Source organism: Theropithecus gelada, chromosome 8 (assembly GCF_003255815.1).
Source record: "Theropithecus gelada isolate Dixy chromosome 8, Tgel_1.0, whole genome shotgun sequence".
Taxonomy (NCBI): domain Eukaryota; kingdom Metazoa; phylum Chordata; class Mammalia; order Primates; family Cercopithecidae; genus Theropithecus; species Theropithecus gelada.
In genome coordinates, this window is record NC_037676.1 from 50,159,637 (window position 1) to 50,184,251 (window position 24,615).

Genomic DNA, 24,615 nt, shown 5'->3' on the forward strand with positions numbered 1-24,615 from the left:
TGTTTGGTAACTGTTAAAGAGATTAGCCGAGGCCGGGTGCGGTGGCTCACACCTGTTATCTCAGCACTGTGGGAGGCCGAGGTGGGCAGATCACGAGGTCAGTAGATCGAGACCATCTTGGCTAACACGGTGAAACCCCGTCTCTACTAAAAACATAACAACAACAACAAAAAATTAGCCGGGCGTCGTGGCGGGCGCCTGTAGTCCCAGCTATTCGGGAGGCTGAGGGAGGAGAATGGCATGAACCCAGGAGGCGGAGCTTGCAGTGAGCCGAGATTGCGCCACTGCGCTCCAGCCCCAGCGACAGAGTGAGACTCCGTCTCAGGAAAAAAAAAAAAGTTAAACCCTGCGCGGGGGCTCACGCCTGTAATCCTAGCACTTTGGGAGGCCGAGGCAGGTGAATTGCTTGAGCTCAGGGGTTTGAGACCAGTCTAGGCAACATGGTGAAACCCCATCTTTACTGAAATACAAAAAATTAGTCGGGCATGGCGGCCTGTGCCTGTAATCCCCGCTACTTGGGAGGCTGAGACAGGAGAATCGCTTGAACCCGGCAGGCCAGGTGCTACTGCACTCCAGCCTGGGCGACAGAGCAAGACTCCATCTCAAAAAAAAAAAAAAAAAAAAAAAGTTATATTGTTGGTTGGGCGGAGTGGCTCACGCCTATACAATCCCAGCACTTTGAGAGGCCGAGGTGGGTGGATCACTTGAGCCCAGGAGTTTGAGACCAGCCTGGGCAACATGGTGAAACCCTGTCTTTACACAAAATACAAAATAGCTGGGCATATCCCAGCTACTTGGGAAGCTGGGGTAGGAGGATCACTTGAGCCCAGGAGGTTAGCAAGGCTGCAGTGAGCTGTGATCGCACAACTGGACCCCAGACTGGGTGACAAAGTGAGACCCTGTCTCAAAAAAAAAAAAAGTTTTTTACACTTTTAGGTTTGGGGCTACATGTGATGGTTTGTTACGTAAGTAAACGTCTCATGGAGTTTTGTTGTACATACTATTTCATCACCAAGGCATTAAGCCTGGCATCCAATTGTTATCTTTTCTGCTCCTCTCCCTCCTCCCACCATCCCACCTCTAGACCCCAGTGTCTGTTGTTTCCTTCTTTGTGTTCACAAGTTCTTATTTAGCCCCAGTTTATAAGTGAGAATATGTTGTATTTGGTATTCTATTCCTGTTAGTTTGCTAAGAATGATAGCCTCCAGCTCCATTTATGTTCCTGCAAAAGACATGATCTCATCTTTTTTGATGGCTGCGTAGTATTCTACGGTATATATGTACCACATTTTCTTTTATCCAGTCTGTCATTGGTGGGCGTATAGGTTGATTCCATGTCTGCTGTTGTGAACAGTGTTGCAGTGAACATTTGCATGCATGTGTCTTTAAGGTAGAATGATTTATATTCCTCTGGGTATATACCCAGTAATGGGATTGCTGGGTCAAATGGCAGTTTTGCTTTTACCTCTTTGAGGAATCATACTACTTTTTACAATGGTTGAACTAATTCACACTCGCAGCAACAGTGTATAAGTGTTCCCCTTTCTCCACAACCTCGCCAGCATCTGTTGTTTTTTTGGCTTTGTAATAATAGCCATTCTGATTGGTGTGAAATGGTATCTCATTGTGGTTTTGACTTGCATTTCTCTAATGATCAGTGATACTGAGCTTTACCTCTTAGACTCTGGACAGCCCACACATTCTCGCGAATAGTTTAGTCTTGACAAAATGGAAACTGGAGTAGTCAATTTCTTAGACGCCTTTGGTGCTAACTTAATTTCTCAGTCATTTAATCTATGTGTGTGGTGTGTATGTGTGTTTCGAGACAGGATCTCACTGTGTCACTCAGGCTGGAGTGCAGTGGCGGTATCTCAACTCACTGCAACCTCTGTCACCTGGGCTCAAGTGATCCTCCCACCTCAGCTTCCTGAATAGCTATGACTACAGGCACAGGCCACCACGATCAGCTAACTTTAGCATTTTTTGTAGAGACAGGGTTTCAGCATGTCGCCCAGGCTGGTCTCCAACTCCTGAGCTCAAATAATCACCTGCCTTGGCCTCCTAAAGTGCTGGGATTACAGGCATGAGCCACTGTGCCTGGATAATTTTTGCATTTCTTGTAGAGATGGGGTCTTGCCATGCTGCTTAGGTTGGTCTTGAACTCCTGAACTCAAGTGATCTGCCTTTGTTGGCCTCCCAAAGTGCTGGGATTACTGGCATGAGCCACTGTACCCAGCTAAGTTTTGCGGGTTTTGTGGAGATGGAGTCTTGCCATGTTGCCCAGTTTGGTCTTGAACTCCCAAGCTCAAGTGATCCTCCTTTCTTGGCCTCCCAAAGTGCTGGGTATAAGGCATGAGCCACTGCGCCTGGCCTACACTGTGTATTCTAAGAGCATAGAATGCTTTACGGTATATGGAACCTTGCTGGTCCTATGGGAGACACACAGAAGTATAGTTTTATTCACATGTAGTGTACAGTCTGTCTTTTGAAAGGACATCATTTTGGTATAGACCAGTGCTTCTCAGATTTTAATGGCATTCTTGAGGGTTTGTTAAAGTGCAGATTCTAATTCAGTAGGTCTATGGTGGGACCTGAGGTTCTGTTTCTTACAGGCTTCTCATGATGGCCACTGGTTGGTAAACCACACTTTGAGGAGCAAAGGGCTTAATAAACAGTGGCTTGGGAGGAGGCTTAATGGATGTGTGTCTGGCGGGCATCCGTGGAGTAGGAAATGCAGACCATGTTTGGGGTGCATATACTTAAATTCTCTTTACAGAGGAGCAAGCACGGTCTCACCATGGTGTCCTTGGCTGTTTTGGTTTCGTCTCCCTACCTCCCTGCCCACTCACTTTTCATGGCCCTCTGCTGGAACTTCCTCTCTGGCCCCATACTTTTGACTTGAGACCTTCTGACTCTCAGAGCCTGTGTATTTGGTATATTTGTGTGTGTGCAGGGATGGGCATAGAGGGCAATTTCACCGCAAATATTTAAATTTTAACATTGCCACATCACAAAAATCAGTTTCCTTTTAAATGTTCCCATCTGGGCTGTGTGTACAATAATCTTTATGATGTCTCTGGCACATCCCCTTGCTGAGCTTGGGCACTTTGTAGATGACCTGTGGGTGCGCACCTGCAGCACTGAGTCTTCTGGGCTGTATTTGCAGGGCCCTTCACCTGGTGGGCATTTCCTGATGCCACCTCACAGATTCTAACCTTCATCTCCGGGCACGCTTGCCCTTTCCCCAGGCCTGGGAAGCTTCTCCTCCTCATCCCTGTTCCAGGCACATGACTGCTTCCTGTTGCAGAAGGAATGAAATTTATTTCAGGGAAAAACATAGTAGGTAGGTTTTATATCCCAAAAGTGTCCTTCCATCTGTTAAGGCCAAGTTTAAATGTTACCTTTTCAACTAAAAAATTGCAGGTCATGCTTATTTGTCTCTCCCTCAAGCTGTATTGATTAAGGCAAATAATGAGATGGAAGTCACAAAGTGTTTGTCGTGGTGTGTGTGCCATGCTCGCCAGCACTAGCCACCCTGCCTGCTGCCGGCAGAGCACCTGGGTGTGAGGGTCAGGGCGGGCAGAAATAAGCTGTAGGGTGAGGTAGAAACGCCAGTGTACAGTGGAAGAGCGCAGCCCCTTGCTCAGGTCTCAGCACGGCAGAACTGTGGGGGGGCTTTAACTCAGTATATACTCCTGAAAAATTTTTAAATGACCAGGGCCAATAGATACGTGACAGATAGATACAAATAGATAGTAGATATTGTCAATTTGTGAGGTAGAAAGCCTTGTAATGTGTTCTAAGCACTACAAACATTCTTCTGAGATTATGTTGTTATTTACCTACGGCCTCTGTTAGCACTTTTGGTAGAATATGACTTTTCTCTAATTATGAGATAATTTCTTTTCTTTTCTTTTCTTTTTTTATTCTGAGACAGAATTTCACTCTTGTTGCCCAGGCTGGAGTGCAATGGCATGATCTTGGCTCACTGCAACCTCCGCCTCCTGGGTTCAAGCAATTTTCCCACCTCAGCCTCCCAAGTAGCTTGGGATTACAGGCATGCGCCATCACGCCTGGCTAATTTCCTTTCCTTCCTTTCCTCTGCTTCCTCTCCTTCCTCTCTTTCTCTCTTTCTGTTTTTTTTTTTTTTTTTTTTTTTTAGACAACGTCTTGCTCTTGTCCCCCAGGCTGGAGTGCAACGGCACGATCTCGGCTCACTGCAACCTCTGCCTCTTGGGTTCAAGCGATTCTCCTGCCTCAGCCTCCGGAGTAGCTGGGATTACAGGCGCCTGCCGCCACGCCCAGCTAATTTTTGTATTTTTAGTAGAGACAGGGTTTCACCATGTTGGCCAGGCTGGTCTCGAACTCCTGACTTCAGGTAATCCATCTGCCTTGGCCTCCCAAAGGGCTGGAATCTGTGCCTGGCCTATATGATATATCATTGTTATTATATAGTCATCCTATAGTCATATAGAGCACTGGAACTCATGCCTCCTATCTAGCTGTAATTTTGTATCCATGAGCAAATCTATCCCTATACTCTCCCTCCCCCTACCTTCACCAGCTACTTATTTTAAAGAATTAACAACAACAACAAGAAAATCCTGTAAGCCAAGTGTAAACTCCTTGAATAGGTCTTAGTTCTGCAGTCTATTTGGGTTCTCCCATGTTTTAATATTGAACAGAGCAGCTGAGCCTGTAGCCTGTGTACTGTGAATGGCACACTTCCCCTAATTATCCTTTAAATCATGGAGCAGTGACCACTCACAGGGTCATTGTTGTTTCCAGGATCCCGCATCTGTTGAAACCTTGGATCTCTGTTCTGAATCTTGCCTCCTGTGATTGCTACTCACACCTTTCCCTCCCCACCCAGTTGGACAGGACTCTGATCCCTTAATCCACTAATGAAAGCTCATATCCTGTAAGTGATATCAGCTTTTTGGGTTTGGCCAATTTTATTGAAGACTTGTGCTAGTGGAGGAGGGTTGAAGCATAGTTTAACACAAGGACATCAGTGTTTCAAAAAACTCATGATTCTTTCCCAACCATGGGCTGGGAGAAGACAATGGAAACAACAAAACTACACTGGCCACAGTTTTACTAGGAATATCCTTCTGCCCATGGAAACCACACCCAGAACTCATCGACAGATACCCGGATGTCTACCACACATAAAGCACTGTATTCTTGATTTAAAAGGCCACAGTGATAAAATGCATACTTTCTTTTAGACATGAGTAAGAATTATGGCATCACACCAGGGCTCATCCTCTGGCCTGGCTTGTGAGGGATGGGGGGAAGCCTTTTAGACTGTCCGAGTTCAAATGCCATCCCTCCCACCAGCATTAGAGAAACCTGAGTCAGCTCACTCAAACCCAGGCTGAATCCCTGCTGGGCTCTGCCCCTGCATATCTACCTCCTAGCGATCTACCCTGGGGCTAGATAGGGAGCTTTCCAAGATCTCTACCATAGAAATCATTTTTTTTTTCCCTTTAAGATGTAAAGAAACATATTCTCAAGCTGAGTTTCAACTACTTCAAACTTCAGAGCTTTTGTGTGTATATGAACACACAAAAGCCCACACCACGCCCAGCCACTCCTGGCTAATTTTCTATTTTTAGTAGGGACTGGGTTTCTCCACTTTGGTCAGACTGGTCACGAACTCCTGACCTCAGGTGATCCTCCCACCTCAGCCTCCCAAAGTGCTTACAGGCGTGAGCCACCACGCCCGGCCGAAATAATTTCTTTTGAGAATATTTCTCATTGAATGGTGGCTCTAACTATTTGGTTACCACTGAGTTTCAAGATGTGTTCCCTGGGCCAGGAAGAAGTCAGCTACTTGTCAAGGATCAGCTATGTTATAGGTGGATCCTGCCAGAACCAAAGATGGAATAGTTTCATCATGAGCAGCCTTTGTGTTGAAAATATTTTCATCACTGAGAAGTATGCCTCTTTTTGTCAACAGATGTACTGCTTTTTGGAATCGTTTTCTCTAGGCAAACAGTAAAGGTACAAATAATCCCCCACGATGACTCAGAACATTTTTTGTCAGCTCAGGTTCTAAATATTTATGTTGTAGCCTGGAATGAAATTTTCATGAGTTCTGTATAATTTGAAAAACAGTTTGCAAAGCAGTGTGGGAGATACCCATTGCTGGCCTCTTTGCTTTCATCTGAGAGGTGGACGTTGATTAGTGCCCCCTGAGGGCAGATGTGTATGATATGGGAGAGAGGGGATGCTGGGGGCCATAATTCCCCATGTGAGGGTGAAAGCAGTCTGAGAGGACAAGCTGGCCCACAGAGACAGACATGAAGTTGGAGAGAGGGGAAGGTGCTGTGATTCAGGGCTGGCTCCTGTGATTTCTGAAGCCCAGCTCCATGCCTGCCTTTTCCATGATCATGTGAGCTATGAGTAGGTTTATGATTGTTTGCCTTGCTTTTCTGTCCTAATGCAAGCTGCAGATGGAATCTGGAAGTGTTGTTCATGGTGTAATTTATTCATGCTTCAGTCAGTCTTTATCAAGTGCTTACTGGAGCCCATGTATTGGCACATGCCATGCTGGTTGGTGCAGCCCACTAGAAATATAGACCTTTCAGTCTCCAAGGTAACCAAGTAGGGGGTAGACAGGTCCCCTTTGGATGTGTCAGATGCACCCTGGACATGCGGAGGTAGAGCATGTAGAGGAAGCCAGTCCACCTTTGAGTTAACTTCATATGAAACACTGCCCAGTGGGCTTTTTTTTTCTTTTTTTCTTTTCTTTTCTTTTTTTTCTGAGACAAAGTTTGGCTCTTGTTGCCCAGGCTGGAGTGCAATGGTGCGATCTTGGCTCACCGCAACCTCCGCCTCCTGGGTTCAGGCAATTCTCCTGCCTCAGCCTCCTGAGTAGCTGGGCTATTATAGGCATGCATCACCATGCCTGGCTGTATTGCTCAGGCTGGTCTTGAACTCCTGACCTCAGGTGATCCACCCGCCTCGGCCTCCCAAAGTGTTGGGATTACAGGTGTGAGCCACCGCACCCGGCCCCAGTGGGCTCCTTACTCTTGTAAGCATGAATGACTTGTGTGCCCAGGGTGGTCACTGGACTTGAAGTCATGTTGGCCAGTGCTGGAATGTGGCCCTGCCATTCCATGAGGCCCACTCAGTTCTAACCTTGGTGGTGCTGAGCTTGGAGGACAGGAATGGCTGGGAGGTGAGGTTCTGTTATGCCTCTGTTTCCATGGGTTTTTCATTTCTATTTATTTTTTATCTGAAATATAAACTACATACTATAAAATGCACCATTTTAAATTGTACAATTCAGTCTTTTTTGTTATAGCCACAAGATTGTGTAACCATTACCACTAATTCCAGAACATTCCAGAATGATGGACATTTGGGCTGTTTGCACCTTTTGGCTATTTTAAATAATATTGCTATAAACATTTGTGTACAAGTTTTTGTGTGGACGTTTTCATTTCTGTTGGGTAGGGGTGGAATTGCTGAGTCATACAGAAGCTGTTTCACCATTTGAGGAACTGTTAGCATGTTTTCCAAGGTGGCTGTACCATTTTACATCCTAACCAGCAGTGGATGAGAGTTTCAATTTCTCCCTGTCGTCACCAACATTTGTTATTGCTCGTCTTTTAAATTCTAGCCTTCCTGGTGGGTGTGAAGTGGTATTTCATTGTGTTTTCATTTTTTTTTTTTTTTTGAGATGGAGTCTCGCTCTGTCACCTGGGCTGGAGTGCAGTGGTGCGATCTTGGCTCACTGCAAGCTCCACCTCCTGAGTTCGTGCCATTCTCCTGCCTCAGCCTCCTGAGTAGCTGGGACTACAGGTGCCCGCCACCACTAATTTTTTTGTATTTTTAGTAGAGACGGGGTTTCACAGTGTTTTTTTAAATTACTAGTGCTGCTGAACATCTTTTCGTGTGCTTATTGGTTATTTGTATATCTTTGGAGAAATCCTGTCCAACTCCTTTGCTCACTTGATTTTTCTTTTCTTTTTTTTTTTTTTTTTTGAGACAGAGTCTTGCCCTGTCACCCAGGCTGGAGTGCAGTGGCGTGATCTCGATTTATTGCAACTTCTGCCTCCCGGGTTCAAGCGATTCTCCTGCCTCAGCCTCCCAAGTAGCTGGGGTTACAGGCATGCACCACCACACCTAGCTAATTTTTGTATTTTAGTAGAGACAGGGTTTCACCATGTTAGCCAGGCTGGTCTCAAACTCCTGACCTCAAGTGATCCACCTGCCTTGGCCTCCCAAAGTGCTGGGATTATAGGTGTGAGCCACCACGCCTGGCCTTTTTATTTTATCTTATTTTATTTTTTGAGATGGAGTTTCTCTCTTGTCGCCCAGGCTGGAGTGCAATGGCACAATCTCAGCTCACCACAACCTCCGCCTCCTGGGTTCAAGCGATTCTCCTGCCTCAGCCTCCAAGTAGCTGGGATTACAGGCATGTGCCACCACACTTGGCTAATTTTATATTTTTAGTAGAGACGAGGTTTCTCCATGTTGGTCAGGCTGGTCTTGAACTCCTGACCTCAGGTGATCTGCCCGTCTCGGCCTCCCAAAGTGCTGGGATTACAGGTGTGAGCCACCGTGCACCTGGCTTTTTTTTTTTTTTTTTTAGACGGAGTCTGGCTCTGTCATCCAAACTGGAGTGCAGTGGTACGATCTCGGCCGGCTCACTGCAACCTCCGCCTCCTGGGTTTGAGTGATTTTCCTGCCTCAGCCTCCCAAGTAGCTGGGATTACAGGCACGTGCTACCACGCCCAGCTAATTTTTGTATTTTTAGTAGAGACAGGGTTTCACCATGTTGGCCAGGCTGGTGTCAAACTCCTGACCTCAACTGATCCACCTGCCTCAGCCTCCCAAAGTGTTGGGATTACAGGCGTGAGCCACTGTGCCCGGCTGTTTTGCTCATTTTGAAATTTAGGTTATTTGTCATTTTGTTTTTTTAATTGAGATGGAGTCTCGCTCTACTGCCCAGGCTGGAGTTCAGTGGCACGATCTTGGCTCCCTGCAAAATCCACCTTCTGAGTTCAAGCAGTTATCCTGCCTTAGCCTCCTGAGTAGCTGGGGCTACAGGCGTGTGCCACCACGCCTGGCTAATTTTTGTATTTTTAGTAGAGACAGGGTTTTGCCATATTGTCCAGTCTGGTCTTGAACTCCTGACCTCAGGTGATCCACCTGCTATAGCCTCTCAAAGTGCTGGGATTACAGGCATGAGCCACCGTGCCTGGCCCATTTTTTGTTGACTTGTAAGAGTTTTTATATATGTATTCTGGATACTAGATCTTATCAAATATATAGCTTTTGAATATTTTTCCCATTCTTTGGATTATCTCTTTACTTTCTTAATATTATCCTTTGATGCAAAAAAAAGTTTTTAATTCTGATGCAGCCCACTTTTTCTCTCTCTATATATATTTTTTGGTGACTTGTACTTTTGGGATTTTATCTAAGAAACTGTTGCCTAGTCCAAGGTCACTATAGAGGGTTCTCCAGAGAAACAGAACCAATAGATCAATTGATAGAGATTTATTATGAGGACCTGGCTCACGTGATTATGGAGGTGGAGAAATACCACCATGTGCTGTCTGTAAGCTGGAGATGCAGGAAAGTCTGAGTTCAAAGACCTGAGAACTGGGAGAGCTGATGGTGTAAGTCTTAGTCTAAGGGCAGGTGAAGACTGATGTCCCAGCTGAAACATCAGGCAGAAGGGACAAGTTTTCCCATCCTCCACTTTTTGTTCTGTTCAGGCCCAGTTTTATTTTTCAAGACTGTTTTGGCTATTCTGGGTTCCTTGCATTTTTGTATTTATGCCAAAAAAAAAAAAAAAAAAGGCTATTGAAGTTTTGGTAGAGATTGCAATGAAGCTGTAGATCGCTTTGGGGAGTATTGCCATCTTAATATTACATCTTCCAACACATGAACATGAGATATCTTTTCATTTACTTATATCTTCTTTAGTTTTTTTAAACAATATTTTGTGGTTTTCAGCATATAAGTTTGCACTTCCATTTTAGTTTATCCCTACATATGTTACTCTTTTTGATGCTATTATACATGGAACTGTTTTCCTAATTTGAGTTTTGGATGATTGCTACAACTGGTTTTTGTGTATTGGTCTGGTATCCTGCAATTTTGCTGAAATAGTTTATTAACTCTAAATAGCTTTTCTGCATAAACTATTTAGGCTTTTCTATATATAAGATCCTATCATTTGCAAATAGGTTTTCTCCTTTTCCAATCTAAATACTTTTGATTTCTTTTTCTTGTCTAATCGCTGTTCCATTATCTTTTCCCCCCAACTTTACAATTGGTTCATTGGGATATTAAATGCATTTTTGAGTTATGATGGGTTGATCAGTACATAACACCATTGAAAATCCAGGAGTAGCTGTATAAGGCAAAAAAGGTGTAACTAATGAAAGGATACTAAGTGACTTGAGAGAAACCAGTAGATGTTTACAATTGATGGGGAACCATGGAAGAAAGACACTGATACATAACAACAGTGAAATTGTACTGAGAACTCTCAAGAATTTGACATGGAAACATACAGGAAGGAAGAAAGGAGGGAAGAAAGTAAAGGAAGGAAAGGGGGAGGAGTAAGGAAGGGAGGAAGGAGAAGACGGTTGGTGGTACTAAAAGCAGAAACTTAATCAGTTTCACAAATTTAAACATTTGAAATAGGAGCTAAAAAGGGAAATTTTGGCATATTTCAACTATAGTGTGGACTTGAATGTCAAATAGAAGAAGTATCTCCAGACTGAGCAAAAACACAAAGATATTTTCATCATGACTAGAAATATGAGTCCTGAAGGAGAGTTCTTGGAGAACTAAATGTGAAACATACATATCAATTATCAATATCAATAAAAACAAAAACCACATGACAATCTCAATCGACACAAAAAGTGCATTTGAAAAAATACAACACACTTCATAACACAAACACTTAAAAAACTGTAAACAGAGGGGAGCTTCCTTAACCTGATAAAGAACAGCTACACACACACAAAAGAAAACCCACAAAAAACCAATGTTTAATGGCAAAATACTGAATGCCTTCTGCTTCACATCATGAATAAGAAAGACAAAGATGTCCACTTTTGCCACTTCTATTCAAGATTGTACCAGAGTTTCTAGCCAGGGAAATTAGGCAATAAAAGGCATCTAGATTAGAAAGGAAGAAGAAAAACAATCTCTATTCCTTGCAGACATTATCCAACAGGTAGAATATCTTAAGGAAACCATTAAAACAACTATTAGAACTAAGAAATGCGTCCAGCAAGGTTTCAGGATACAAGATCAATATACAAATATCAATTAAATTTCCACACAATAACAATGAATAATCTGAAAATGAAATTTAACAATTCCATTTACAATAACATCAAAAAGAATAAAAATACTTGAAATAAGCCTGACCAAAAAATACAAAACATATACCCTGAAAACTACAAAATATTATTGAAATTATAGATGGCATAAATAAATGGAAAGACAAAAAACGTTCATGGATGGAAAGACTTCATATTGCTGGGATGGTAATAATTCCCAAAGTGTTCTACACATTCTGATAGTGACAGGAGGCAGCCAAATGCCCAGGCAGATAGGGGTGAGTCCCCGGTGAAACCCCACCTACAAGCTGAAGGCAGTTTAAAGCCTGAAAGCCAAGCTACAAGTTAAATCTTCGGACTGGATTGAGAACTTGTCTTCCCATTTGGCACGCTTTCTCCTCTGATTGATCCCCACCCTTCACCTGTTTTACATATACCTAATCTTTCCTAATTGATTTTCTACACTGTCATGTCCACCTTTGAGTAGTGTCTTTGCTTTAACCTTTTTTGCATACTCACAAGCCAATCAGCAAACACTCCCCATTCTGAATTCATAAAAAGCCTGGGGCCCAGCCACGCTGAGAGAGAAAAACCACCCGACTGCGGAGGTGGGGGACCCCCTTCCCCATCCTTCTGCACCCCCTCTCCGCTGAGAGCTATTCCATTGCTCAATAAAATTCTCTGCCTATCCTTACCCTTCAACTGTCAGTGTATCCTCATTCTTCTTGGACATAGGACAAGAACTCGGGAACCACCAAGATGTAACACAGGTGAGCTGGGGCACCACCAGTGGCAGTCCCAGGGCTGAGCAAGGCCCAGGGTTGCAGGGGCATCGCTGGCTAGAGGTCCCGACTGACAAAGTAACTGAGAAAATTCCTGTGTCGGTTCCACATACTTCCCATCAAAAGCCTAGTTGGCAAGTTCACAGAAATTGGTAAGCTGATTGTAAAATTCATACAGGAAATATCAAGGACCCAGAATAACTAAAATAATCTTCAAAGAAATAAACAGAATTATAAGACCCTTCCCTATGTTAAAGCATCTTGCAAGATACAATAATCATGACCATATGGTACTGGGATACAGACATAGAGATATAGATGAGGGGAATAAACAGAGCCCAGAAGTAAGCCATTACATTTACAGTCCACTGATTTTCAGACTGTGCTGAGAAAACTCATTGTGGGAAGGAATCCTATTATTATTATTATTTTTGAGATGCAGTCTCACTCTGTTGCCCAGGATGGAGTGCAGTGGTGTGATCACAGCTCACTGCAACCGCTGCCTCCGAGTTCAAGTGATTCTCCTGCCTCAGCCTCCTGAGTAGCTGGGATTACAGGCAGGCACCACCACAACCGGCTAATTTTGGTACTTTTAGTAGAGATGGGGTTTCACCATGTTGACCAGGCTGGTCTCAAACTCCTGACCTCTCAGGTGATCTGCCCACCTTGGCCTCCCAAAGTGCTGGGATTACAGGCATGAGCCACCGTGGCCAGCCAGGAATCCTCTTCTTATCAAATGGTGCTTGCACAATGGGATACCCTCATACAAAAGAATAATGTTGGATACCTTCCTCAGACCACACACAAAAATTAACTCCAAGGTGACTATGGATGTAAATTTAAGAGCTAAGAAGAGAAAATCTGGCCGGGCGCAGTGGCTCACTTCTGTAATACCAGCACTTTGAGAGGCTGAGGCAGGCAGATTACCTGAGGTCAGGAGTTCCAGACCAGGCCTGGCCAACATGGCGAAACCCCGTCTCTATTAAAAAAATACAAACATTAGTTGGGCGTGGTGGCCCGTGCCTGTAATCTCATCTACTCGGAAGTCTGAGGCAGGAGAATTGCTTAAATCTGGGAGGCAGAGGCTTCAGTGAGCTGAGACTGTGCCATTGCACTCCAGCCTGGGCAACAGAGTGAAACTCTGTCTCAAAAGAAAAATAAATAAATAAATAAATAATCTTAAAAAATAAAAAATAATAAAACAAAAAAAGATAAAATCTTAGAAGAAAATATCACTGCAGGTGAGATGAAAGTTTTTAAGATGTGGCATCAAAACCACCAGTGACAAACGAAAATACAATAATTGTACTTTATAAAAAGCAAAACCTGTTGTGTTTCAAATATGAAAAGACAACTACAAAATGGGAGAAATATTTGCAATCATATACCTGATAGGGAACGTGTATTTAGATTACAAAAAGAATTCTTACTACTCAATAAAAAGAAGAAAAATAATCCAATTTTTAAATAGGCAAAGGATTGCAGTAGATATTTCTCCAAAGAAGATACACAAATAGACAAGAAACACATGAAATGATTCTCTGTATCCTCAAGTCAAGTCAAAACAACAATGATGCCACTTCACACTCACCAGAATGGCCAGAATGAAAAAGCAGATAATGACAAATGCTGATGAGGATGCAAAGAAGCTGGAACATTCCTGCATTGCTGGTGGGACTGTCAAATGCTACAGCCATGCTGGAAAATCTGGCAGTTCCTCAACATGTTAAACGTCACATAAGTCTTCATATGACCCAAGAGTTCCACTCCTGGGTATGCACCAAGAGAAAAGATGTCCACACCAAATAGTGTACAGGAGTGTTCATAGCAGCATTATTCACAGAAGCAAAAAAGTAGAAACAACCTAATGCCCATCAACTCATTAGCATCCCCAGGGGCATATTCATGCAGTCGAGTATCACTTGGCCATGAAGTGAATGAAACCGTGGGTAATGCTACAATGTGGATGAACCTTGAAAACATTATGCTAAGTAAAAAGACAGTTGTACAGGCTCACATATTGTGTTATCTGTTTATAGGAAATACCCAGAATAGGCAAATCTATGGAGATAGGGGAGAGCTCTCTATGGAGCTGTTACCTAGGGCCGAGGTTGTGGTTGGGGTTGGGGCTTGGAGACAGTATGAGGAATGACTAATGTTTATAGGGTTTCCTTGGGGGAGGGGGGATAAAGTGTTATAAAACTGTGATTTAAAATCAACTGTGCGCAATTATGAATATACTAAAAGCCATTCAATCCATCACCTTAAATGGGTGAATCTTATCTAGGGCATCTATGTTGAGACTGGGGCAGATGTAGTGAAAAAGGGAAAAAAACCGAGTAAATGTTTGCAACGGAGGCAGAAACAGAGAGAATGAGACGTCCTGTGAATGGAAGAAATAGAGAGAAGGGAACATGGTCATATTTACAAATCAGAGATCTGAAAATGGAGGTTCACACCAATAGTGTCACTGCCAGACAGGAGGGTCGCCCGCAGGGCTGCAGACAGACTGGGGTTCACACTGGCAATGGCGCTGGCAGCCACATCGGCAGGCAGGAGGGTCCTGATGCCCAGCTGAAGGGTAATGATAGCCTAGGTGGTGATGTCGGCCATTAGAGGGGCCTCTTCTGCTGGCAAGTGTGTGACAGTAGAAAGAAGGACAGGCCTGTGTGGAACGCAGCAGGGGCTCTTCTGTGGCTGGATGTGGGACCCTGAGTAGGAACGTGGGGAATGGACAGGTAAGCGGATCATGCTGGCTGGTAGATTGGCCGGCACTATGAGCTGAAGGACAATAATGGGGAGTGGCTGTGAGGCCCTGGGAGTGTCTGAGTGTGAAAGGAGATGGGTGTGAGCCACTGGGGAATATGTGGTGGCTACTGCTGTGTAGATGGACGTTGTGAGAGAATATGCTGGTGAGGTCTGTGAGTTTCTAGGGGTCTCCTCGGTGCCTGGGGCTGGCTTCTGCAGAAAACTGAAGATGGTTGGAGCAGAGCTGAGAGACACAGGAGTCCCTAAGGAATGGGGGTGAAGAGGTGAGAGAGATAGGGGAGGATCTCAGGGAGGTCTGTGAGTTTTTAGGTAATTCCTGGATGTGGGGCGTTTGGAATCTGGGGACGGCTGGAGAGGAGCTGGGAGACATGGGAGAGTCTCTGAGGGCTGGGGGTGAAGAGTTGAAAGAGATGGGGGAGGAGCCCTGTGAGGTCTCTGAATTTCTGGGTGTTTCCTAGATGTGTAGGATTGACTATTGCAGAAATCTGGGGGTGGTTGGAGAGGAGTTGGGAGACACAGGAGCATCCCTGAGAGCAAAGGGTGAAGGCGCGGAGACATGGGGGAGGATCCCAGGGAGGTCTGTGGGTTTCTAGGTGATTCCTGGGTGTGGGGAGCTGACTCCAGCTGAAATGCGGGGATGGTTGGAGAGGAGCTAGGAGACACCGGAGAGTCCCTGAGGGCTGGGATGGAGACATGGGGGAGGATTCCAGGAAGGCCTGTGAGTTTCTAGGGGTCTCCTGGGTGTTAGGGGCTGCCCCCAGGAGAAGTCTGGGGATGGCTAGAGAGGAGCTTGGACACACTGGAGCGTCCCAAAGGGCTGCAGGAGAAGAGTTGAGAGACAGCGTGGAGGAGGGCACTCAGATTTGCGTCTGCAGGTGATTCTTGAGTGTTGGGGGGCAACAGTCAGTTGGAGACATGTGGGGATGATTAGAGAGTAACTGGGAGACATGAGAGAGTCCCTGAGGGCTGGAGCTGAAGGGGTGGGAGTCATAGGGGAGGACCCCAGTGAGGTCTGTGAGTCTCTAGGTAATTCTTGGGTGTGACGGGCTGACTGTGTCAGAAATCATCGGTGGTTTGAGGAGTAGCTGGGAGACACAGGAGAGTCCCTGAGGGCTGGGGGTGAGCTGTGGGGCCATGGCAGTAAGAACATGTGGTATATTACTGATGCATGTGGTGACTGTGAAGAAGCCCCAGGGAAGGGCAGAGCCCAGTGGCTTCTGTGATTGTCCCTCATGGTTAGGAAAGGGAAATGGGATATTGTGGGATTTTGGTGAAGGAGGAAGTGAGTGTAGTCAAGCCTTAGGGGATGATGAAAAGTAGCCCCAGGGTCCTGGTAGACCCAGGAGCCCCCTCCTGGGTCTGAGTTTGTGGGAGGGGAGAGAGAGAAGCTGGGTGAGGCTGGCATGGATCTTGAGACCAGGCTGGGGGACTGCTCACGGAAGGAGCCAGGTGAGACCCCACTATTCTTAGATGCAGACATGATTAGAAACCAGGAGCTCCCAGGGTCCCTTACTTCTTTTCTGACCCCCAATATGAAGGGTAGAGTGAGTGAGTATGTGTGTGTGGTGAGAAGTGTGTGCTCCTTAGGAAAGTGGGAATAAACAAATGAGACAGACAGAGATTCACTTACCCAAGTGTTCTGTCCTGTCCTCTGAATCCGCTCCCAGGTCATAGGATGCGGTAAGCTCCCGGGTGCACCCAGAACCAGCAGCAGGCTCTAACCACTGCTGTCCTCTGCAAGGATCTGAGCACCATCAGGCCAGGGTGGGCTTAAGTATCCATGGGCGGGGTCTGACAGCAGAAAGGGCGGAGCTTTATGCCTTTTCCCTGAGCCTCACCCAGCTTTACTAGGCTCCACCGCATAGGAAGATGCTTTCCTGATTTGCTTTCAGGTGAAACATTTGGGACAGTCTAAAAACTTAGAACTTTTGTTGGCCAAATATATGATGAATTAATAGCACTTAACCCTGAAAACCGTCTAGCTCTGTGGTTCTCACGTTGTGACTCTGAGACCAGCAGCATCCTTGTAACCCTCAACCCAGAGATCTGCAAATCTGTGTTGTAAGAAGCCTTGCCCCTGCCCCGATGCATGGCAGTTTAAGAACCACGCGTGTTCGCCAAAAGACCTTTAAGAAAAAGTTGGAATGTCTTTTGTTTAAATATTATTCTGCTCTGGAGTCATCTGGAGAAATCAGGACCAGGTGGGGAGAGCATTGATTGGAGGAGGGTGATTCTGAATAATTATATTAATCAGACTGAGACTGGCAATGCTCAGGTGTGACAAATACCTGATTTTACATAAATATTTACATCAGAACATAAATATTTTCTACCTTCGTTTGCCTGATGGCCTCATTAAGGGTCAACAGCTTTCCGTTCCCAGAGTTGATGTCTCATTCCAAGGACTTTTAGGGACACTGAGGGTGAGGGGAGAAGGATTTCTGACACTGTTTCATTCTTTGTTGCTTTGTGAAGAAAATAACATTTGTTTTATACATATATTACATTCTCCTTTCATTACAATTCTTCCTTTTTTCCAAGCCTCCTGAGATAACTTATGACTTTAATTCATCTTCTCTTTTTCTAAATGATTTACATCTGAAATAAATTTTGGTGACGTATTATACCTCTCTCACTCTATTCTAAATTTGAAGGATATTCTCATTTCCTTCAATGAACCCACTAGCTATTTTAAGAACTTTACTTATGTTTCAAGTCCGGCTGATGAATCATGAATATTTTGTTCAGATGTTGGTAATATTCCTTTTTTTTTTTTTTTTTTTTTAAAGACAGAGTGTCACTCTGTTGCCCAGGCTGCACTTCAGTGGCACAATCTTGGCTCACTGCAACCTCCGCCTCCCAGGTTCAAGTGATTCTCCTGCCTCAGCCTCCCAAGTAGCTGGGGCTATAGGCGCACGCCACCACACCTGGCTAATTTTTTTGCATTTTTAGTAGAGATGGGGTTTCACCATGTTGGCCAGGCTGGCCAACAAACTCCTGACCTCAGGTGATCCACCTCCCTTGGCCTCCCAAAATGCTGGGATTACAGGTGTGAGCCACTGCGTCTGGCCAATGTTGGTAATATTCTTTGCTGATTAGTAGATGATTAATTTTACATTACATCAATAGGCATTTATGAGGGATATCCATGGCTTTTGTACAACACTGAAATTGTCATTAAACCAGCAAATCTAACATTCAACCACATCGTTTCTTCCTTTATATGACTTGTATAAATAATATGTCAGCTTAAATTTGAGCATATTTTACTCTTAAATGGTGCAAAACAAGTTTGACTCATTCAGAACTTCGTCGAACTGCCTGGGATAAACAGTCTCATGTGTGCAATCTTTGACCCCACTGGGCCACGTAAGACTGGACCTGGAGCCCAGAATACTTCCGCTCCAAGTAAGACTTGCCCTGTTTCAGACTCATTGTTCCTTTATTTAGCTTCAGAGTGTGCATCAATGACTCCCAGGTGTACCCCAAGCGTTCAGTATTTCACACTGTACTGACAGAAGTCAAGGTCCTTCTGGAGCTGCTGCAGGAGAGGGGTATGAGCAGCCAAATTGCCATCTGTCCTGGAGTGGTGTTAGGGTTGGCTGCTAACCATGGGGGACTGATGGACACCACTGAAGCTGATATTCCACTTCCACTGTCTCCTCTCTCTGCATGTAGGTAAAGCCTTGTTCCATCCAGTGCTTGTCTGCATTATGTTCACTTGGTGAATGCTATACCAAGATACAATGGATAGACGCATTTAGAATCATCCTCTGGGATTGGTAATTACTACACCTTCTGCTGTTCCCTTGGGATTGAGAACCATGCGCATCTCTACAATGCAGCAGAAATGTCTCAAAGCTCGTAACTCTTGTATTTTCCGGTACTGATAACAATGTTTTTATCATTCATTACTTTGAATATTTTATTGTAACTTTCAAAGGAGGGGTGGTCATATAAATGCTTGGACTTAATGCGATTAAAATCATGGAGTATATCCATGATTTATGAAAAAGCAGTCCCGTGGCGGGGCATGGTGGCTCACACCTGTAATTTCAGCACTTCTAGGGTTGGAGATGGGAGGATCTCTTGAGCCCAGAAGTTTGAGACCAGGCTGGGCAACATGGCCTAAATCCTAGCAATCTTTAAAGTGATGTCTTTTTTTGGATACGTGCTAATGAGCTGACTGGTGGCTGGCAGCCCCTAGGTAGCTCCAGGATGGGGCTGCTCACAGGAAAGAGCAAGGCAACATTAGAAGGGTGAGATTTTCGGCTCCAAACCCAATTTCCATGGAGGGCAGAGAAGCTGAAGGTTGAGTTGATCACCAGTAGCCTATGGTTTAATCCATCATGCCTATGTAATGAAGCCTCCATAAAAACCCCAAAAGGACTGGATTTAGAGACCTTCTGGTTAGAACTTCCTGGAAGATGTGCTTGGCTCCCCCCATACCTGGCCCTATGCATCTCTTTATCTGTACTTTTTGCAATATCCTTCATAATAAACTGGTAAATGTAAGTGTTTCCCTGAGTGCTGTGAGCTGCTCTAGGCAGATTAATGGAATTCAAAGAGGGGGTGGTGGAAACCTGGTTTATAGCTAGTCTGTCAGAAGCACAGGTAAAACAAACTGGGGCTTGCCATTGTCGTTGGAAGTGGAGGCCAGTCTTGTGGGCCTCTGGGATCTGATGCTATGTCCAGGTAGATAGTGTTCCAGTTGAATTGGAGGACACCCAGGTGGTGTCCACTGAAGAATTGATTGTGTGCTTGTTTGATGGAGAGAAATCCCCACATGTGTGGTCATAGAGTCTTCTGTATTGATTACTGTGGTGTGAGAGCAGAGGAGAAAGTGTTTGTTTTTTTCCACTCAGCCTATAATGCAAAAGGGTCTATTTTCTCACATATTGAGGATCACTGGACTTATAATAAAAATGTATCATCTTTGTCAACTTGATAGGTAAAAAGGATGTTGGTTTTAATTTCTTCTTTCTTTCTTTCTTTCTTTCTTTCTTTCTTTCTTTCTTTCTTTTTTCTTTCTATCTTTCTTTCTTTCTTTTCTTTCTTTTCTCCTTCTTCCCTCCTCCCTCCCTCCTTCTCTCCCGTTCTTTTCTTTCTTTCTTTCTTTCTTTCTTTCTTTCTTTCTTTCTTTCTTTCTTTCTTTCTTTCTTTCTTTCTCTCTCTCTCTCTCTCTCTCTCTCTCTCTCTGTCTTTTTCTTTCCTTTCTTTCTTTTTTTGTTTTGAGACAGAGTCGCACTCTGTTCCCCAGGCTGGAGTGCAGTGGCATGATCTCAGCTCACTGCAACCTCTGCCTCCCAGGTTCAAGCAATTTTCCTGCCTCAGTCTCCCGAGTAGCTGGGATTACAGGTGCATGCCACCATGCCTGCCTAATTTTTGTATTTTTAGTAGAGACAGGGTTTCACCATGTTGGCCAGGCTGATTTTGAACTCCTGACCTCAGGTGATCCACTCATCTCGACCTCCCAAAGTGCTGGGATTACAGGCATGAGCCACTGCACCCAGCCGGTTGTAATTTCATTGCTAAAAATAAAGGTGATCAAAGTTGATAACTTTTTGTCATTTCTCTGTTCATAGCCTTCTCAAATATTTCACTCATTTTTTGATTTCTAAATTTTTTTTTTTTTTGAGACAGAGTTTCACTCTTGTTGCCCAGGCTGGAGTGCAATGGTGTGATCTTGGCTCACTGCAACCTCTGCCTCCTGGGTCAAGCGATTCTCCTGCCTCAGCTTCCCGAGTAGCTGGGATTACAGGCATGTGCCACCACGCCCGGCTAATTTTGTATTTTTAGTAGAGGTAGGATTTCTCCATGCTGGTCAGGATGGCCTTGAACTCCTGACCTCAGGTGATCTGCCTGCCTCGGCCTCCCAAAGTGCATGAGCCACCTCACCTGGCCTAAATTTTTAATTAAAAACTTTTTTTTTAGAGACAAGGTCTCTGTGCCACCCAGGCTGAAGCGCAGTGGCGCAGTCATAGGTCACTGAAGCCTCCAATTTCTGGGCTCAAGCAATCCTCCTGCATTGGCCTCTTGAGTAGCTGGGACCACAGGTGCACATCACCATGCCTGGCTGTTCACCCATTTTTCAGTCGTTCATTTGTCCCCCCTTACTGTTTTGTGACCATCCCTTCCTAAGGAAATTAGCTGCTATCTGTCATATGTATTGAGGATAATTTCCCCCAGTCATTTGCCATATGTCTTAATTTTAATATGCTATAAAATTCATAGTTTTCACTTTATGGCACCTGGGTTGAGAACCATTATTTGAACCAAGAATTGGTCTGTCACTCTTTTGATTTGAGCCTTTATTTTGCCAATAGTGTTTTTTAAATGTCTGCATATTTCTAGGACTTTCTCGTTTTGCTAAATTATATATATATGTGTGTGTGTGTGTATATATATATATATATGAGATAATATTTGCTTATTTTTAAGAAAAATGTTAAAATGCAAGCCCCTATTCCTACATCAACCTCCTCTCCCTTGTTAATTCCATTTCTCTCCCAAAATAACCACCTTTAACAATTTTGCCTTTGTTATTTCAGATTGGTTTCTATATATTTACATACATATTTATGTAAGGTTAGAAACAGAGTTTGGGAGTTTGTGTGTTTTTACTTAAGTGGTACCATATTGACTATATATTCTGCAGATGTTTTTGTTGTTTTTTACATTGTCTTGGAGATCTTTCCATGTTTATACGTATAAAGTACCTTATTCTTTTTCATTGCTCACAGCATTCCATGCTATGGGTGTATCAGGTTAATAAACTGCTATTGGTGAATATCTATTTTTTTTTCTTAATAATTCTGCAGTGAACAGCTTTTGTACATACTCTTATAAATGTGTGTTTCTGTAGGATCATTCCCTAGAAATGGCAAACCCAAAAATTTAAGAGAAAGCTGCCGAATTTTCTTTTCAAAGGCTGAACCAAGAGTAGACAACATAATCCATTTCCTCAAGCATACAGATTGAGACAAGGTCTCAATCTGTCATCCAGGCTGTAGTGCAGTGGTATAATCAGAGCTCACTGCAGCCTGGAACTCCTGGTCTCAAGTCATCCTCCTACCTCAGCCTCCCGAGTAGCTGGGACTACAGGCGTGCACCCCTGCACCTGGCTCATTTTTTTTTTTTTTGTATACATGGGGACTTGCTATGTTGCCCAGGCTGATCTGAAACTCCTGGTCTCAAGTGATCCTCCTGCCATGGCCTCCCAAAGTTCTGGGATTACAGGTGGGAGCCATCATGCCCTGCCTGGTCATCTTCTAATAAGCTTATTCTTTTGTATTTCCCTTGCTATTTACTCCTTGTTCGTTTTTTCTGTTTAGTATTCATCTTATGTATGAACTCTTTCTGTATATTTTTCAAAGAAGCGATTCTCCTGCCTCAGCCTCCCAAGTAGCTGGGATTACAGGCACCCGCCACCATGCCCAGCTAATTTTTGTATTTTTAGTAGAGACGGGGTTTCACCATGTTGGCTAAGTTGGTCTTGAACTTCTGACCTCAGGTGATCTGCCTGCCTCAGCCTCCTAAAGTGCTGGGATTACAGGCATGAGCCACTGTGCCCAGCCTAGAAAGCAATATTTATTAATAAGGCTAGTTATATTGCTAAATGTAGTAATGATAAATTTCCCATGCATTACTGCTGTACTGTAATAATTTTAATATATTGATGGCTTTTGTATGCTACTTTTTATAAATATTTGCAGTTTTATTCATAGGGACATTTACCTGTTGATTTTTTGGCATTTTTGAGTTTTTCTTAATTGTTCTGTTATAGTATAATTTGGTTATCAGGGTTATACTAGGATTTGTGGTAGTAATATAATGAATTTAGAAGCTTCCCAACAAGTTCTGCTCTGTTGGACAGTTTATAATAATAATAGGCTCATTAAAGCTCTGGTATAATTCTTCCTTAGAGCATTCAGAATATATCACCTATTTGGGAATTAACCTTAAACTTCTGAGGTTATTGTTTTCTTTAGTATTTATACTACTTGTCAAATATATTTTGGTTCTTTCTGTATTTCTTGAAAATTATATTTTCCATTTCATTCGCTTCTGTTTTTTTCTGTATTATCTGCTCTCTGCTTGCTCTGGCTTTGTTTTGCTGTTTTTATTAGAGTCATAGACAGTTCAGTGTTAACAGCTTGGGCTGTGGAAGCTTCCTCTCAGTTTGTTGTACCAGTATGTTTAGTAGACACTGAGCCTCAGTGCCCTCATCAGTAAAATGACAATATAATCATGCCTGTGTTATAGTGTGGCATGAGAATTAAATGAAGTAATACACATGAAACACTTAGAACATACGAACCCTCCATGCATGTTAGCTACTATTGTTATTACCACTCTCTTGTAGTGGAAGATGAGTTAATTTATTTTCACTCTTGTTTTTCATGAAATCATTGTTACAAGTTTTCCTTTGAGGAAAACTTTCCTTTATTTCCTACTGTCTTGAATATGTACTGCCTTTGTTTATTTTCAAAGAGTATGTGATTATTATTATTGTTTTTTTTTTTTTTTTTTTCTGAGACAAAGTCTCGCTCTGTCGCCCAGGCTGGGGTGCAGCGGTGCAATCTCAGCTCACTGAAGCCTCTACCTCCCTGGTTCAAGCAATTCTTCTGCCTCAGCCTCCCCAGTAGCTGGGATTACAGGCGCACACCACCATGACTGACTGATTTTTGTATTTTTTTTTTTTTTTTTTTGAGACGGAGTCTTGCTCTGTCGCCCAGGCTGGAGTGCAGTGGCCGGATCTCAGCTCACTGCAAGCTCCGCCTCCCGGGTTCACGCCATTCTCCTGCCTCAGCCTCCCGAGTAGCTGGGACTACAGGCGCCCGCCACCTCGCCCGGCTAGTTTTTTGTATTTTTTAGTAGAGACGGGGTTTCACCGTGTCAGCCAGGATGGTCTCGATCTCCTGACCTCGTGATCCGCCCGTCTCGGCCTCCCAAAGTGCTGGGATTACAGGCTTGAGCCACCGCGCCCGGCCTGATTTTTGTATTTTTAGTAGGGATGGGGTTTAACCATGTTGGCCAGGCTAGTCTCGGATTCCTGACCTCAGGCAACTGTTTTGATTTTTAGATCCCACAAATAAGTGAGAACATGAGATGTTTGTCTTTCTGTGCCTGGCTTATTTCAATAGCATAATGACCTCCATTTCCATTCATGTTGTGGCAATTTACAGGATCTCATCTTTTTTCTTTTTTTTATGGCTGAATAGTATTTCATTGTGTACATGTACCACATTTTCTTTATCCATTCATCTGTTGATGGACACTTAGGATGCTTCCAAATCTTAGTTATTGTGAACAGTGCTGCAACAAACATGGGAGTGCAGAAATCTCTGATATACTGATTTTCTTTCTTTTGGGTATCTACCCAGCAGTAGGATTGCTGGATCATATGGTAGCTCTCTCTTCAGCTTTTTGAGGGACTTCCAAACTGTTCTCCATAGTAGTTTTACTAATTTACATTCCCACCAACAGCGTATGAAGGTTCCCCTTTCTCCACATCCTCCCCAGCATTGGTTATTGCCTGTCTTTTGGATAAAAGCCATTTTAAATAGGGTGAAATGATACCTCATTGTGGTTTTGATTTGCATTTCTCTGTTCTCTGATGATCAGTGATGTTGAGCACCTTTCGATATGCCTGTTTGCCATTTGCTTGTAGGTTTTAAAGACAGAGTCTCACTCTGTTACCCAGGCTGGAGTACACTAGCATAATCTTGACTCAC

The 24,615-nt window shown here is 43.9% G+C and overlaps 1 protein-coding gene across 1 annotated transcript in view; it reads left to right on the plus strand.

The window, feature by feature from the left end:
- UBE2V2 (ubiquitin conjugating enzyme E2 V2) overlaps nt 1-9,492 on the plus strand; it is a 73,684-nt gene extending 64,192 nt beyond the window's left edge. Inside the window, exon 4 of the transcript XR_003120763.1 lies at nt 9,477-9,492. The gene's annotated coding sequence lies outside the window, so the exon portion shown is untranslated. The remainder of the gene's footprint in view (nt 1-9,476) is intronic.
- The last annotated feature ends 15,123 nt before the right edge of the window (nt 9,493-24,615 follow it).